Raw genomic sequence first — 6,817 nt, 5'->3', positions numbered from 1 at the left:
GAATAGAGCTTGAAAATGTTTAAAACAATTTCATAAAACCACACAGATTTGAAATCAGATGATAAATGTGTACTTTGAAATCATTAACATTTTAATGGAGTAACTTACGTTAACTGGTAAATGGGGGATGTAATGTAACTATTAGAACAATTAGTGTTACGGACTCAAATATCAAATGTGATTCACCTCTTCAGAACTACAACCTTATGAGAAAGATATGAGAGCACTGTTGGAAATGTGACTACACTAGTCATACATTTATAAACATATTTTAAAAACAGAGTATGAAGTCAGAAATAAAGAAAAGATACCAAAATAATTTAGCAACCAAAAAATAAAGCAAATAAACATGGCCAAAGACTTTCAACCTTAGAAAACTATTTGAAGCTAAGCAAAGCTTCACATTCCCCTTCCGGCTTTAAATTATTTTTGAGTAGTCACATCACCTGTATAAACATCTAAATCATAAGCAAATGATTAAATCTCCAGGGATAATCACATTTATCTCACATTTTAAAGAAAAAAACAAATATGGTAATGTTTATCCAAATTTACCCCTCCAAATAGTTGCCTTATGAACAAAATACCTCCTTATATTCTTGGTCTAAAACAAGTGTCAACAGGCAGATATCTCTATGCCATTACTGGACCCACAATATTTGTGTACTCAGTAGACTTTTGGTATGCTTACTATCCTTTTATTTTTGCATTCTTTATTCAGTTTGTTTACCTGAGTCGAACTATCCCTGGTCTTTTCTTATTTCTTTTCTCTAGAAGAACTTAGTAGAGCTTCATAGCTGGAGAGGGGATTTGACAGAACCTCTCCAATCAGATCACATTACCAAATCCTGTTAATACTAATAATAATAAACTAATGCTAGTTATTTCATTAGAAAGAAAAGCACTATTTCCTTTTACACATGTGATAACAACATAACAATACAGTACTAGGAGATGTCTCGGTGAGGAAAGTGCTTGTTCTACCAGCACCAGCACATACAGAAGCCAGACCAGTCTCACTAATACTAGTGCTGGTGAGGAGGAAATGAGTGAGTCCCCAAACCATGTTGGTTAAGCAGTCTATCACAATTAGTGTAGAAGTGTCGCAGACCTCTAAGTTCAATAAACATACCAAGAAAATAACATACTAGTGTAAATCTGAGGCCAATCATGGTTACCATTTTGAGAAAGGGTTACTAAGAAGTCTTTTAAATTACGGAGATGGTAAGAGAAGCTAACTGCTTCACTTGAGGTCCCCAGTGTATCCCCCCACACACAGAGGTTTTATTTTAAAATAATGATGTAATTGACTAAAGAAAGAAATTCATCTGATGATTTCAGCTTCTAGATGTGCAATTTTCTGTTTGAACAGTATGACAGACCTAACTGGCAGTTTTGCACACTGTCTGAAAAACCACAAATCCAATGAACTGATTTTGATATTTATGAATGGCATCTAAATCTGAAATAACTCAGATTTTGTTTACTTTTATAAACACAGGTCAGAAAACTATGGGTACTATGAATAGGCTCTAGTCAGCCAATACATGCCATTTTATAACCAAACCAGGAGCAAACAAACTATAACATAAGTAACTACAGAGCAAACTAGTAAACTCCTGTGTATGTGAACATGGATCGTAAAGGGGGATGATGCACTGGAAAAGCCAGAATTCTTTTGTTTGAAATCTAGCTCTAACTCTGAACTCTTCTTCTGGAAAGGGGGACTCCTTTTAGCTGTCTCAAAGATTTATCATAAACATTTATTTACAAAAGGCAGATAATACATCTATCCTGAAAGCAGAAGGGGAGGAAGTGGAGAGTGGGAAAGAACAGGGCAAACAAAGGCATGAGAAAGAGGATGAACATGAAAACAACGTGTATATGAAAGGCCAAAATGTAACCTAATGCTTTGTACATTAATTTTAGGAACAAATAAAGACAGAAAACGAGAAGAAGAAAAAACGTTTATCAACCAACCAAACAAAGATGCCAGGGCTAGTGATACAACTAGGTTATCAGTTACATAAAGCAATTGTTTGCCACAAAATCTTGACAACCTTAATTTCATTCTGGAAAACTAAAAGTGGAAGGAGAGAACTGATTCCAGGTGTCCCTTGACCCGTACACGCTACATGTGTGTATACATGTGCATACACACCTGCATGTGCGCGCGCGCACACACACACACACACACACACACACACACAGAGAGAGAGACAGAGACAGAGAGACAGAGAGACAGAAAGAGAGTAAAAACAATTTTTAAAAGGTATGTACACAGTATATGGCACAAAATAAGTGTTAAAATTATACTCTTTCACTTTTGTCTGCAGACTATTAATAAATAATGGAAAATGCTTGGAAAATGTAATTCCTGTTGATAAGCACATTAATCTACAGATGTTTGGAATTTTCTTTGTGACAGTCATTCAAAATACTTCTCAGGACATAAGCACAATTTAACTTTTGCAATATTCTGCTTTTGACTGATAATTCAATTCTTTAAAAGACATTGCCTGTCATTTCTGGTGAGATAAATAAATAAATAAATAAATAAATAAATAAATAAGCTTCTGGTGAAATATTCCTCCACCTATACATGAACCAGAAATCTGAAGCATTTCTAATGTATAGTCCTCAGATGCAGTCATCATACTTTATTTACAGCAAATCCACTGATTACTGTGGAAAATATTGTCAGCAAACCATATCAGCAATTTTAAAATATATGGCTGTATAATAGGAAAAATATCACAAAAACAAAACCAGAAACATAATCTAAAACAGAAGTTATATCATAAAAATAGAAAACAGTGATTATTTCCATTTGTTAAGAAATACTGGGTTTCCTTCACATTAAGATGCTTCAAATTGAATATGGATTTGTGGGAGGGGGCCTTTTTTTGTAACACTGGCAAACTTAAGTGACACTTTAATCACATCTAATCTAATATTATCAAACAAAAATAAAAATGTAAAACCCTGTATCTGATATTGTACAATGTCTATTTCTAATTTGCATAGGGATATCACTGTCTTCCTAATATAGCTACAAGTTGCAATAGTTAGCGAATATTTATGTTTTGATTCATTTGACTGGTCTGAAAGGGAGAAAGTGATGGAGAAAATAAGCTTTGGAAAACTAACTTTCATGATTAAATAATTTCATAATCTTAACACTAATATTTAAAGAAAGACTAGAGTGTATGGCACACACTGAAAATTTCAAAAGAATGAACAGAATCTAAACGTTTAACACAGCTCCCAAGTCTTAATTCATGCTGCTTTTAAGTAAAATCAAGAATGAATTTGTTGGCAAAAAACAGATATAATCACATTTCTAGTTTAAAGCAGGGTTCTGTATAATAAAATGGACACAGAGTGACTTAATATAGAGTGCTTTATGGAGCAGCTATGTATCCTTATATTTGTGGGAAAGAACATTTCTAAGTAATTCCACAAATGAATATATATATATATATATATATATATATATATATATATATATATATGAGTACTTACCACCAAATCAATAACACCCTTAAGTGGCCAACTCAAATTTTTTTCCTTTTAAAGAATTTTATGGAATTTAAGAAATTGTGTGCATTTGTGAATGTGTATAGTGTGTGTGTGTGAGAGAGAGAGAGAGAGAGAGAGAGAGAGAGAGAGAGAGAGAGAGCCTGTTCTACTCAACATATATGTGCTAACACTGTAGTGTGCATTTTCAAAGAAGGCAATTTAGGAGAGGAGAGCATGCCCTAAGGACTGCTGATCCAGAGGACTCAAAGTCTGAAATTACCTTTAGAAGTGATGACAAACAAACTTGGCACTTGCTGTCTCAACAGGTGCATACCCAAGCACATGAACTCTCAGCTATTAGTAAAAGCCAGGGGAAAAGATAGCCAGTCCCCACACAGCTGTGCCTCTGGTTGCCACTACAAAAGAATGAAGCACAGCTATTTTGGGGTTTGGGGTAGGCAATCTGCCAGAGCTCAACAGTGTTGCGAGTATGTTTGCAGAGATAACAGTGACCTTGGAGTTGTTGCAAGCCTCCTCCACGCTCTCAAATGCTTGCCTAGACACTGTACTCACTGCACTGCTTCCTCTGATCACTGAACAACCAGTTCTTTCTTGATGAGCCATTCACTACCCCTCTTCTCTCTCTTGTTACCCTGGTGTCTCATTGTTTCTTTTATTCCTTTTTCATTAAATCATTCTTTTAATTCGATGTATGTGGATTTACATCCCTTCCCCCTTCCTTCCTCCAATCACTCCTGTGCTCCTGCCACTCCATCCTCTTCATTATTATTATTGTTTATTTTTCTTGTCTTGTCTTTATTTTTATTTTATCACACTAGGTCTTGTTATATATTCAAGGCTGCCTAGGATTTGCTATCTTCTTGTGTCAACCTTCTAAATTTTTATCTGCTGGGATACAAGTATGGTTAACCACAACTGGCTCCTATTATGTTCTATTCATGTATCTAAGCATCAATTCATACACATATTATTTACATATCATGCATATATATAATATTAATTACCTCTGTACCTTGAAGTCATGAACATTTCCTCATGTTACTACTTCCAATAGAGAAGAAAGAAAAGAAAGAGAAGGGAAGGGAAGAGAAAGGAACAAAAGGAACAGAACAGTAAGAAAACAGAAATGAAGGAAAGAAAATAGAAATAATGCAGCTGCTTCCAGGAAGAGAACCATAGAATCATTTCATTTACATTTTCCCCTCATCTCATTAAGGTTATAAATCTTCACTTTTACCATCATTGTATGAAAAATGAGGAGAGTGTAAATTACTGTTATAAAATAGGAAGGTAACACAAACAAAAGAAGAAGCAAACTATTTTGTTTTGATAGTTTAAATGGAGCATGGAGAAGAGCCACAGTTTCAACTTCAGTGGAATGTATTTATCACATTTTTTTGCTGACTTCTTGTGTAGAAAGCTAATGTCTCAAAGGATGGATACACAAAGTGTTGGTGGTAGCAGAATCTCACTAGGAGTATAGAATTTCCAGGTGGCAAGCTGAGTTTTAATGAAAGAAATTATTCTACATTAGATCTTGCCTTCTCTTCACAGTTCTATGGAATTTGTAAAGCATATGCTCAGATTTATATTATACTCTTAGGCATTGCTAAAAAAACAGCAAAAAAGGAGAGGTTATTATGATATTTTTTTGTTAACTGTCATAAGCTTTATATATAAAATCTGAGAAATATGGACTATATTCATATAAAATTATAAAGGAATCTAGGTCAAACAAAAGTAAAATTAAATCTTAATTTTCACACAGCTATTTTCATCTCTACAAAAATTCATTTGTGGTGTAATAATCTAAAAACTGTATTTTGGTGATTTCCTATAAAAGTAATTTTATGTGCCTGGAATAAAAAAATAATAAAACAATAATGGAAGAAAATTGTTCCTGCTTTGTTCCTATTTTATCCGCATTATTCTAAACCATGTTCAATATGGCAGATGCAACTGCAAAGGCTCATTCTCACTGAGTCTGTATTGTACAAGGAGTAGCCTAGTTTTGAATGAAGTGTCTCTTATAAATGAGGACACTGTTTTCCATAAATAAACTATTGTATCTTTCTCTCAGGCCAATAATAGAAAATCTATTATGCTTCAAAAATAAGTAAAACAATCCTACAGAATCATATGGTTAATTTGCTTCTAGGAGATATTTTAATCTATTTTTTAATTCATCAGTTTTAATGTGTATGACGTATGTATGCACACAAACACACACACACACAATAAGCATTCAAACTGAGGATCATGTTTTAGGTAAACTAAAGATCTCATTTAACTAGTAATAGGTCGTTGACACTGTAACTTAAACTCTGTACTTCATTATTTGTCTTCTATAGATGGGCCAATTTACTTTCATTTTCATACCCCTTCTAAAATTCTCTCATGCTTTAATTGATAACATATTCCCTAATTTAAGAATCCCTAATCTAAGAATCAGGCCTTTTAAATAATTCTGACAGTCACTTTCCTGTGGGTGAGTCACAAACATTTCTCTTTATATCTAATTTTTTAGGTTTATCCTTTCATGGTAAAAGCCTCCATTATCAAACCCACAATGCCATTTTATCAAAAACCACAAACTAATATCTAAAATGGCTGTCATATATCCATGTAGTTTTGATCCTCTTCCTAGTGTTTTGGTTTATTTGTTTTACTTAGCTTCCAATAATTTCATTTTAGCAATTATCCAGACTAATAAACTCTGTATATGTTTTTTTTACATGTGGTGTATGTGTGTGTGTGTGTGTGTCTGCCTGTACCCAGGTATGCATGGGGAGGCCATAGGAGGACCTCACACATCTTTCTCTATTGCTCTTTGATTTTCTCACTGTGTGCAAAGTCTTGCACTGAACCTTGTGTTTCTTGTTTTTCCTGTTAGTCTGGAGACCAATAAACCCCATTGATCTTCCTGACTGTCCCTCTTTTCAGATAGCAGCAGCAGTTACAGGTGGGCACAGTCCGCTCCAGGCTTTTTACATGAGGTAGCAGGTTATGAACTCACATTGAACTGAACCATATAATAGTCAAGTTATATTTTAACTCCAAATTTGCATCTATAATCCATTAAATAAGGAGACCATTATTAATTGAATGGCAAGAAATTTGGGGATGAAGTTTGTCTGAAAAACAGAGTACAACATTAAGAAAGTAGCTTATGGCAGGATTACCTAATGCTTTAAAATGTCTGGCTCTCTAAAACTGTAAAGAAAGGATGTATGTAGAAAGTAGCATTTCCCCAGGTTATAGGACTATAGAATTC

This window comes from Arvicola amphibius, chromosome X, assembly GCF_903992535.2.
Source record: "Arvicola amphibius chromosome X, mArvAmp1.2, whole genome shotgun sequence".
NCBI lineage: Eukaryota > Metazoa > Chordata > Mammalia > Rodentia > Cricetidae > Arvicola > Arvicola amphibius.
This window is presented reverse-complemented; position numbering follows the sequence as displayed.